The sequence below is a fragment of the Tenrec ecaudatus genome, chromosome 15 (assembly GCF_050624435.1).
Source record: "Tenrec ecaudatus isolate mTenEca1 chromosome 15, mTenEca1.hap1, whole genome shotgun sequence".
Taxonomy (NCBI): domain Eukaryota; kingdom Metazoa; phylum Chordata; class Mammalia; order Afrosoricida; family Tenrecidae; genus Tenrec; species Tenrec ecaudatus.
The window spans coordinates 77196062-77207991 of NC_134544.1; the positions used below are offsets into that span (position 1 = coordinate 77196062).

General features: G+C 40.3%; 1 pseudogene; it reads right to left on the reverse strand.

Moving 5' to 3' along the window:
• Positions 1 to 6949: 6949 nt before the first annotated feature.
• LOC142427409 (small ribosomal subunit protein RACK1-like) lies at positions 6950 to 7950 on the reverse strand (annotated as a pseudogene).
• Between the last annotated feature and the right edge of the window lie 3980 nt (positions 7951 to 11930).

The window sequence follows — 11930 nt, forward strand, 5'->3', positions numbered from 1 at the left end:
GGTCGCGGGCATGAGAGCATGGGGACCTTAGAGTGGCCTTTACTGAAAGGAGAGGGCAGCCTTGCAGGCATCAGGTCACCCCCTTGGTGACTGAGGTCTGTATTAGAGTTTAACTTCTCAGCACCTTGTTTTGCAAAAGGGTGACAATAGCAGTGACAACCCCAAATAGCAGTGACAGCCCCAAATCTCGGCACAGATTAAGTCCTCACTTAGATTGCAGTCCCCTCAAAGAGTAAGCCTCCATTGAATGGTTTCTGCCGAGGAACAAAGGTAGTAGGTAATTGCCCTCAGGCTTTGGAGTGTGGATTACCTTCACCTCTACACAGGCAGCCCAGGGAGAAGCAGTCTTTCTTGGAGGTTTGTCTGCGTGTGTGTGCCCTTGATGGAGGTCACCAAACTGTAGAAAGTACTGGGAGTCTCCTAAACAGCAGCCATGTGCTACAGTCTTGCCCTGACTGCATTAGTCAGGAGGCCCTGGACCCATTTGTAAACCCTCAATCTAAGGATGGAATGTCTGTCATTGTGATGCATTCATTGGCCACCAGCCATGCTTTTGTGAGTTTCCTTTGCTCTGCCCCTCCCCCAATCCCTCTTTAGCTCCCATCTCAATTGTGAACCTGGGAAGCCATTTCCTCCTCCTTTTGGTGGCTTCCCTTATTCAGATGATCTGTTTGTGTCTTTGTGCTATATTTGTCTCATAAGATTTAATAAATGTTCTCTTTAAACTGTATTTAAAATGGGGTCTCCTTTTTACTCTGTAACAGATCTTGCTGCATGATCCTTCTTAACCATTTCTGCTTTTGGAAACTAGCTTCTGCTCCGTTTTAGACAGTAAAAGGAACTCCAATCTCAAATATAATTTAAGAAGAACATTTATTAAGTTTTAAAAGAGACAAAGAGAATACAAAGACACAGACCTGTCACTGGATGAAGGAGATGGTTAGCACAGTTTAGGGAAACATTCAAGTCGAGAATCTAATTAAGTAAGATTGCAGTGTTGTACATGAGCTGGACCAGAACAACTGAGATGTGAGATTGAAAGAAATAGAAAAGTTTATAAACAAAAAAGAAGAAGAATCAGCGCAAGGACCAGCAGCCTGAAAGGAAAAAATAAAAAAAAAAAGCTTGGCTGGATGGTTCCCTCCTGCTTACAGACTTGGGTTTTTATAAGGTTTCATTAATCTGCTGAGCTGTACAGAAGCAGAACTTGCTGTTAAGCAGCGCAGCTGATCAAGCTGGTACAGAAGCAGACTTTGCAGTTGCACAATTTCTTGGTCCAGGATAGTTTTTTGCTGATTTTAAGAACAAGGGGCTATTTTTTTTTTTTTAGAATGCTGTAAGGCCTGTGGTTGCATTTTAGGACTGGGGCAGAATGTTTGCTTAGTATAAATGGCTTTACTTACGCTAACTATTACAGCAGCAGAGGAAACTGTCGCAAGTTTATGATTGGTGGAACTTCAGTACAGTATTGTTATAAATGGGACTACAAAAGCAGGGACAGGACCATAACTGAGCCACCTTCGTTGCCAGATAGAGGATTTTACAAGATTGCTCCAGGGCCATCTGACCCAGGCAGTCAGGGCTCAACTGATAAGCCATGGCTCCTGACTCTAGGACCCCCTGGACTGGCTGGAGATTGGTGAAAGGTATCAACTTTCCAAGTTCCTCTGCTCCTGGGAAAATTTAATCTATATGCTTGCTTAAGGATCAGAAAGAATTCAGTGGAGGCTTAAGCTGCACAGCCATCTATATCCCTTTCCTCACTGGAGTGCTAAGACTTTACTCTCTACTACAGCTCCTGAGATTGGTCTCTGTGATGCTATACCTTTCCACTTGGAGTGTGAAGAGCCCCACGTGGGGATGTTTCCCCTAATAAACCTCCACTCAGAGATTAGTTGTGTGAATGGCTCATCTCTATCAATGCTTTCCACCACCCCCTTTATCATCCCTTTTGACTCTTAGAGCAATGCTGGCCCAGATTTAGTGTCCACTCATTTTATCAACAGGGAATTTTGCTTTCCTTTTACATCTTTTGATTTGCAGAATCCAGAAATTATTTATTTTAGGTCCTTTTTTGTATTAATCTGGAGAAATAATAGGCTTCAGTGTCTTGGTTTTGAAAATCCACAGGGTAGTACTTCTCTGTCCTATAGGGTCACTATGAGTCAGAATTGGTATATTTTCATAGTATATGCTCTCAAGGTCAGCACTTTTTTGTTAATTTGCTAAATTTAGCTTCTATATTTTCCAACTTATGCTTAATTGAGTTGGTCCTCAATTCCCCCAACCCCTTCTCCTCACAAGACTGAGTTTGAAATCATCAGTGGTGGGCCATACATCCACATCCTAACAGCTGCATACTTTGACTGAAGGACATTAAGTCTCATTTGCTAACTTGCTGACACTCTCCTCTCTATTTTTTTATTGCTTAAGCTTGCTATTTCTGCATTGGTCCCCAGACCCACCAGATTCAAAATTTTGGTGGGCTGCTGCCCATGCCCATATTGGATACCAGCAGGAAGTTCCCTAGCTGGTCCATCCCCCTAGTCAGTGTGTACAGCTGTGATTGGAGCCGAAAGTGTTCCCACCCACTCAGGGTGTGTTGCTTTATAAACCAGAATCCGAGTGGTGCTTGGGGCCCAGATGTATTGAGAGCTAGCTGTTGCCTGTTTCTTGGCAGCTGCCTCCAGTAAAGCTTTTCATTTGATGCTTTTCGATGTGGCCCTCATTGGTCTCGAGGCCCGGATATAACAGTTTCTTGGAACCAAATTCAAAGTAGGTAAATACTTTTTATCCTTTTGATTGGTTTCATATGTTAACTGTTTCACCTTCAATTTGTTTGAATTTACTGTGCAAGAACTGTGTCCTACTAATAGCTCCTCATTTTAAAAAATTGTGTCATAACTATTCCTAATAGAAGGCAAGATCCAGACATATAACTCATATACAGTAGATATGATCGTATTTAAAATAAGCTACCATTTTCTCTGTGCCCCACTGCATGGTAATGCTTGAATGTTGTAGCCTTTTAGCCAAGTGGTCTTGATAAGAAGCTTATTTTATTCACTGTGACCAGATTGCCATCTCATGGGCCAAAACTGCTTTCATTTCATGTAGCTGCTAATCATTTAACCACTGGATCAGTAGGACTTCTTCACTGACTAATTTAGATATGCCAAGTTCTCACCAGGCTTACATGTTTCTTATTATAGACATGGTGATTCTTAATGAGTATTGTTTTAGTTATTTAATTATATTTTCAACATAATGCCAATGTGCATACATAGACTTGAATATGCTATCATGTTTAATTTTCCCTTTGGTTTGGTACCTTGGAGCTAATTCCATCTTGTGGAAAATTCATGTGTTATAAAGCAGAAAAGTTCCATAGTGTTTCCAGAGTGTCACATTTGTGGAAGCAGATCTCCAGTCCTGTCTTCTTCCACAGTAATGCAGACTGTTTAACCCATCAATCCTCAGTTGAACAGTGCAGTGCAAGCTGTTTGTAGAACCCTTCATTGTTTCTGAGCCCCAAAACTAACTCACTGCCACAAAGTCAATTCTGACTCACAGTGTTCCACTATAGGTGTCTGAGATTCAAAATCTATACCGGAGTAGACAGTCTCGTTTCCTCTTACAGAGCTGCTGGTTGCCTTGAAGTGCCAGCTTGAAGGTAGTGAATGAAGCCAGAATTCTCTATCTCTCGAAATGAAGCAAACCAAGCAGATGCCATCAAATCCACACCAACTCCTGGAGGCTCCATGTGTGTCATTGCACAGGGATGTTGCAGAAGGGGTTTCAGTGACAGGTTTCTCAAAGTGCATCACCCAGTCTTTCTTCCCTGGAGACTGAGTAGAAACAAACGTCCAATCTTTCCATGAACACCTATCCATGTTAACCATTTGTAATGCTCAGGGACATAAAAAACTAAACAAGGCACACATGCTTGCTTGTACACACACTTTGAAAAGTCAGTACTGTGGTTGCTTTTTCTTTCTTTTTAAAATAATTTTATTGAGGGCTTGTACAGCTCTTACCACAATTCATACATACATTCATTGTGTCAAGAACATTTGTACATATGATGACATTATTGTTTTCAAAACATTTTTTTCTACTTGAGGCCTTGGTATCAGCTCTTCATTTTTTACCCTCCTCCCCTCATGAACCATTGATGATTGGTACATTGTCATTATTTTTTCATGTGTTACACTTACCAGTGTCTCCCTTCACCCACTTTAGTGTTGTCTGTCCCCCTGGGAGGAGATTACATGTAAATCGTTGTGATCAGTTCCAAGGCTGAGTTTTTTAACTATAACATGAGAAACTACACACTTGAATCTGTCAAGTTTCAAGACTCAGAAAAATAAAGTCCTTCTGTTAATTTCCAGCTCTCACAAGTTTCTATGTGAATTGTACAGATATACTGTAACCTAACTGGACTCTACAGTAACTTGAGAATGAAATTAATATCAACTTTAATAGATCTTGAAGTGAGATGCTATATGTAAAATGCTTAATACTCTGAGTTTTCATGGAAGATCAAAAGGCATCCCAAAGATTTTTAAGATGTACAATATTTGAGGAATTATCAAAGATTTATTACATTATTCTGTTTAGCATAAAATATTAGGAACAGATATGCAGTGAATTCAAAAAGTTCATGGATAAATTCCATAACCTTTACCATGGAAGGGTCATGACCTTTTTGAAGGCCTTTTGTGCATTCGTGGCATAAAGGATTGGCTACCAGTAAGCTCCTTGTATTTTTCACTCAGGTTGCGGGCTGTGTAGAAACTATCATATTAAATGGAAAAATTAAGGATGTATGAGGTTGGGCTGAGCATGAAGGCTGGAAATCAACTCACTGTCGTCTAGTTGATTCCTACTCAGCAGCTGTTGAGAGCTAGGGTGAAAATTGCCCGTGTGTGTCCAAGGCTAGCGCTCTTCGTGGAGGTAGAACATCTCCTCTTCCTGCAACAGGGATGCACAAGTGAGCAGACATGTGAATCTCCTGTGTAACATGCCTGCATGTTTGTGTCATCTGGGCATGCAACAGCGTTCTTTGGAACTGATAAAGGCACAACACATTTGCCACTTTGCTCTGAGCCTCAACCCAAAGGTGCTCAGTTCCAGCTCCATAGATTAGCAAACCCAGCTTTAAGTGCCCAGAGACACCCACTCCACCAGTGGATTCCAGCTTATAGTGACCCTGAAGGACAAGGTAGAATTACTGACCTTGCAGTTAGCAGCTCACCACAGTTTCCATCAGGGATAATCTAGTGAATAAAAATGTAAATTCCAAGATGAGTTAATCAAAATTTAGCTATAAAAACCCTCTGAAATAAAGTTTTATGAAAATTGGGAGTTTTCAGGTGTTATATTATTTCTTTTATATTATACTATTTTTAGCACTTTTATTGTCAACTATGTGATAAACAAGAGGTCCATAAACTATCCATTCTTCATTTATAGGAAATGAAATCCCTGCTAATACATAGAAACCATTAGGGTTTTTTTGTCCTTCCAGTGTTCTACTGTGATCACATTTCTTACCTGCTTGGAGATTATGATTATATGCCTTTGAGAAGTTTTTATTGCAGTACATTATTATTATTATTGCTCTTATAATATGTTTCAATCTGTGTTAGTGCTGGTGGACTAGAGAAACAAATTCATAGACACTCATGTGTATAAGAAAGGTTTATATACAAAAGCAATTGAATATTGAGAAAACAGTCCCAGCCCCAGTCCAGATCAAGTCCATATGTCTGACATTAGTCCATATTGCCCAATTCCAATTTATAAAGTCTTCTTCAGACTCACAAAACACATGGAATGACACCGAATGCAGAAAGATCATAGGCCAATGGGTAGGAAGTCTTGTCGATCCCGTGGCACTGTAAGCATCTCAGTGCTGACAAGGGGTCTCCACGTGATTCTCCAGCTCAGGGCACTAGCTTAGTTCCATGAGTCTTCTCAGCTGCAATGTCTCCCAGGGAGTGAGCAGTGAGAGAGTGTTTCCACCTTAAAGGAGGAATACCAGGGCTCCCAGAACCAGGAGAAGGCCATGCCCACACAGAGGCCTCATTGTCCTGATTGATGGGCTAGACTCCACCCCTTCACCATTAATCTTCTCAAATTGATAACAGATTCTATAACTACCACACATTCTGAGGTTTTTGTTTGCTTGTTTGTTTTTACCATTTGACTATTTTGGTTTTTCAGTCATAATTTAGACAGCAGTGTGTTTTGTCACTCAACATTTTCTACACAAATTGTTCAGTGACATTGGCTACTCTCTTCATCATTTGTAAAACATTCTCAGCATTTCTGTTCTTATTGTTCTCTTTTAGTTAATCTAGTTTCCCTGCTCCCTTTCATCCTCACCTCTACTTAAAAATAATTGTCCTTTGGTCTCATAGAATTAACTTTTTTAGTGGAGGAAAGTACTCACAGGCACTCTTAAAGTACTCTTATGAGCCAATCCATTATTTAGCTAAAAGGTGACTGCAGAGGCTAGTTTGGGTTCAAGGTTTAAAGAGTGTCTTAAATGATTTTTTTTTAAAGTGTCTCAACTCATTGTTTGTTGGTTTGTTTACTTGTTTTTCTTTTTCAGGAATTTGATATACTATTGGACATTTTACTCCCATTCTGTCCAGAACTTAATTAGAATGATCTGTCATGGTAACCTGCACAATCCCATCTAGTTCTGGTTTCAGGGTAGATAAAACCAGACTCGATAATGTAGACTAGATTCTTCATTGAATCTTTGACTTCTATCTTTCACTTTAATGCCAGTTGAGTAAAGACCAATAATTTATCTCAGATGGCCACTCACAGCTGATAAGATCCCAGACATGACTCTCCAAAGTAGAATGTAGAATATTACACTTTTGGAAGATTGACATATATATATATACATATATATATATTCATATATATATTTTTTTTTTTTCAGAAAGCCAGTCTTTGAATTTCAAAAAAGCTGTGCCACACATTTCTACCGGGTGCCGATGGTCACCTGCCATACTCGCACGAGGTTATCTGTGTAACCTGCAAACAGAGTCTGGCCATCAGCAGACCAGGTCAGAGAGGTGCACTGGGGTGGTTCGGCCTTGCTGCTGGTGCTGATCACTTCTTGCTTCAGCTCATCAACAATGATCTTGCCCTCCAAGTCCCAGATCTTGATGCTGGGGTCAGTGGCAGCACAGAGCCAGTAGCGGTTGGGACTGAAGCACAGGGCATTGATAATGTCTCCTCCATCGAGGGTATAAAGGTGCTTGCCTTCATTGAGATCCCACAGCATGGCCTGGCCATCCTTGCCTCCAGAAGCACAGAGGGATCCATCCGGAGAGACTGTCACAGTGTTCAGGTAGCCTGTGTGGCCGATGTGGTTCGTTTTCAGTTTGCAATTAGCCAAGTTCCACACCTTGACCAACTTGTCCCAGCCACAGGAGACGATGATGGGGTTGCTGCTGTTGGGCGAAAAGCGCACACGGGACACCCATTCAGAGTGGCTCTCGTCCTATACGGTGCACTTGCAAACGCCCAGAGTATTCCACAGCTTGATGGTCTTATCTCGGGAGCCTGAGACAATCTGCCGGTTGTCAGAGGAGAGGGCCGCACTCAGCACGTCCTTGGTATGGCCAACATGGCAGCGTGTGGTGGTGCCCGTTGTAAGATCCCAGAGACGTAGTGTTCCATCCCAGGAGCCTGAGCGCAAACTGGCCATCAGAAGAGATGACCACGCAGAGCACGTTGGGGAATGCCATAGTTGCTCTCATCCCTCGTGAGCTTCTACATGATGATGGTCTTATCTCGCGAAGCAGACAGAATCATGGCGGGGAACTGTGGCGTGGTAGCGATCTGCGTTACCCAGCCGTTGTGGCCCTTGAGGGTGCCACGAAGGGTCATTTGCTCAGTCAGGGTGGCAGCGGGTGCGGGGGTCGCAGCAGTGACATGGATGGCACCGGATAGCTCCGACACCAGCTCCTGCTGCTGTTCAGCGTGGAAAAAAAAGCTTGGATGATATTAAGACAAGTAACCTAGCTATCCCGTGAGACTATTTTATGTCCAAGAAATATTCATAACTGTGACACCCATGTCTTAATCCATAAACTGTGCAGTTTAATTTTGCCTCTTTTGAGCTTTCTGTATATTCCATGATAAACTGTGTCTGGGTTCTCATTGATTTATTTTCTTCAGAATGCTTTTGAGTTTTTCACATGTTGGTTGTTTTGTCTTTGGTCTATCAGTGTTGACTCATACACAAGTTTCCAATGTGTGATTGGCCCAGGCTATACCTACCTATTGTAGCACTTTAAGGATTCAAGTGGTTCAAATGTAATTTTACTCTTGTGAATGTTACTGCCCTTATTCTCGTCATTCCCTTTCTGAACTTCTGTTGCTCTCTGGAAAGCACTTTCTGGTGAGAGGAAATTGTTGAGTTGAACATCATATCCAAGTTAAAATTTACTAAAAGAGCCGAAGTATTTAATATATTTTCCTGCCCAAAATGTGCATGTATAGTTATTCCATTTGCTTATCTGATGAAGTACTTTGAGGGCTTGTGATCCACGTGTACAGTGATTTCTTAGTTTGATTTTGTACTTCAAATCTCTTAAAACTACTACCGAGAAGACTTCTCATATTTTTGCACACTTAGTTTATTTTTCTCTGACAACTTACAGCAGATTTATAAACTTTGTAAAATTGCCTCAGGATATTTGTATCTTCTTTTTTATTTTTAAATTGTCTTATTTGGGCCTTGTACGACTCTTATCACAATCATATACATGCATCCATTGCATATCTTACTCTTTTTTGTTGCCTTCTGGTAAATTGTTTTGAATGTTAATACAGATGAATTTTTCAGTCTATCCTCTTATGTTTTCATCTTAGTTTTTCTCTGTCCTGCTGTCATTATTTTTTAAATTCCAAAATAGTATAGTTTTACATGATCATAATTATGTTAATCTATTTGGAGTTTATATTTGCATAGGAATAGACTCTCCAAATTAGATAATAATTTGATAAATATCAGTCATTTTGCCTACCACTTAATTCCATATGGTGACTGTATGTGGTTCCAGAGTAAAACTATACGCTGTAAGGTATAGTTGGAATTGGTTGCCATATCTTTCTTCTAAGGTACTTCTGTGTTGTCTTCATCCTCCAATCTTTTGTTTGGTAACTGAGCACTCAGCTGTTGGTGAGTTGGTACTACTCAGGAACTTCCATTTAGGGACCCACACCTTAAAGTGTGAGTACTTGCTGTCAGAGCCTGATGTGTCATGAATTAGCTTCCCTTACAAATTGGTAGGCCTTTTCTAGGGCTGCTTATCTTTCTCTGTTGGCCTTTCATGTGTTCCTGTATTGATACTTGATTGGGTAATGTGTATAATATATGAACAAAGGAGCCCTTTTGTCCAGTGGGTTACACATTGAGCTGCAAATGTGCAGGAGAAGATGAGTCTGCCTGCTCCAGTAAAGATACACTGGCTTGGGACTCCTACAGGAAGCTCTACTCTGATAGCTATGCCGTGAGTTGTACTAGACGTGATGGCAGGGAGTTATGTGTGGACCAATCCAGGCTTTATTCTTTACCATTTGTTGTTATTTAGGCTAAATGCAATTAAATCCACATTTTTGTGGACTCTTGTGAAGTGCAAGAAATTTTTGTGTGTGACAGTTTTGGAAACTAATCAGTTTGTGGAGGACAGTTGCTTTGGAACATGCTACCTTTTTATTGACTTCAGTCTTTTTGTATTCATTTCTTCATTGAAGTCTCAATCATACCTTTCTGACACCATTCATCCTTATTAATATTTATCTGATCATCCTGAGATTTGACTATCCTTAAAACATGAAATATACTCTTTCCTGATCCCCTGTGGTCAGATATTGTCCCCTCCTGGAACAAACTCTTTTTGGCTATTCCCTTAGTTAATTCCATCACTGTTTTCAATGAATTCAATTAATTAGACGACTAATGGCACAAGACGAAAACCACCACTAGACAAAAGGATCCTATAGGCAGATACACAGCATGATAACACAGTAGAAATCAGGTGAGAGAATACCTATGTGTGCCTCCCCTCATTTTTAGGACAGTTGTTTATTCTGGGTGCTAAGTAGACCAATTAACTAGAGTCATTGAAAAGAAAGCCTTTCTTGTTGTTAGCTGCCATCTAGTTTCCTCCAATTCATAGCAATACTATGCACCCATGGTGTTGTAGTGTGTTATGCATTTGGTTGCTAACCACAGGTTCAGAAATCCAAACCCCTAACTGCTCTGCAGTAGAAAGATGAGGCTTCCTACTCCCTTAAGGAGCTGCTGTTTCAGAAACAAACAGGGGCTGTTCTACAGTGTATATGGGATGCTATATGCCAGAATTGGCTCAGTGACTGATTATTTTTTTAATGTACAACAGAACAAAACCATGCACTGTGATCTCAGTACTCTGAATTCAATATGGTCAGCATTTTCCTTTGGGACTGGAATGGTGGCTTTGGGCTCTTCACATATTGATTATAAACTTGAAAGTCCTCATTTGCATTTCTTGTAACTATTCCCTTTTTGGTTTACTTTGTTGCTAGTGCTTCTTCATGATCCATTTATTTTTCCAGTGTGGGAATTTTCATGTAAACTAATTGCTAATGAGCTTTTCATTTGGTGAGTGACAATGGAGCTTTATTTTGCCCTTATGTTGAGAATGGAAGTCTGAGCAACTGAAACCTAAATGTGTTTTTGTTGTTGTTGTTGTTGTTTACTATAATCTTTCTTTTAAACATTTTATTAGGGGCTCATACAACTCTTATCACAATCCATACATATACATACAGCAACTGTATAAAGCACATCTGTACATTCTTTGCCCTAATCATTTTTGAAGCATTTGCTCTCCACTTAAGCCCTTTGCATCAGGTTCTCTTTTTTTAAATGTGCATTTTTAAACTCATCACAGAACCCTTCTATGTTGTTAGAATTTTTTTTAATCAAGCCAGGGTTCATGGGCTAGTGTGTCTTAAAGTGAATGATCGTTGTGTTAATCCGTACACAAGCTCCCTAATATAAATATGCATGTGTTACTGCTTAAGCTCCATCTCTGTTGCATTTCTCATACAATTGATAACCATTTAACATTGTGGTTTTGTTCTTGTTCATTGCTGTGGAGTCATTTTCAACTCATAGTCACCTCATGTGTCCAGGGTAGAACTCCATTGGTTCTGGAATGGTGTGCCCTCTCAGAACAGATTGGTCTTGTTTTGTTTTGATGTGTTCAATGCTGTGTCTGTTTTGCATGGGTGTTAATATTACCTCAATCAACCTAATAATGCAAGAGCCAGATAAATGGGCCTGAGGTAAGCAGTATTATCTGAGATTCATGGATTTTCCAGGGAAATGAGTTCTAGTTGTCTGAATTGAATAGGCTGTTTTCTTTGTTTCCTCTTTGTACTACACAGAAGACCTCTAGATCATCTCTGTAATTGTAATTTATGACTGACAGAATAACCAGCTATAGGCATATGAACAGAAATGTAGTTGCCAGGAATTTAATTGTAGACACATGGGCCTGCATGCTGACCCAGTTCAACAAGTTACCATTTGAGCAATACTGAAATTGTGATTAATGTTGGTGACTTTCTTCACCTGTTTCAATTGGAAGCAACATCTGCTTAAAAGAGACAAGAGGACTAAAAGCTAGTGTGGCAAAATCTTTTTTGGAAATTGCTTCAAATTTGTAGAGGCTGAATAAGTGCAATGTTTTATCATGAACTGTTGTGTGGAAGAGACCCTATTGATTCATTGGTTTAATTGATTGGTTGCTGACCATACCCTCTGTGGTTCAAGCATACCAGCCACATCAAAGGAGGATGATGAGGCTGTTTGCACCCATGCAGATCTTCATTCTTGGAAACACTAA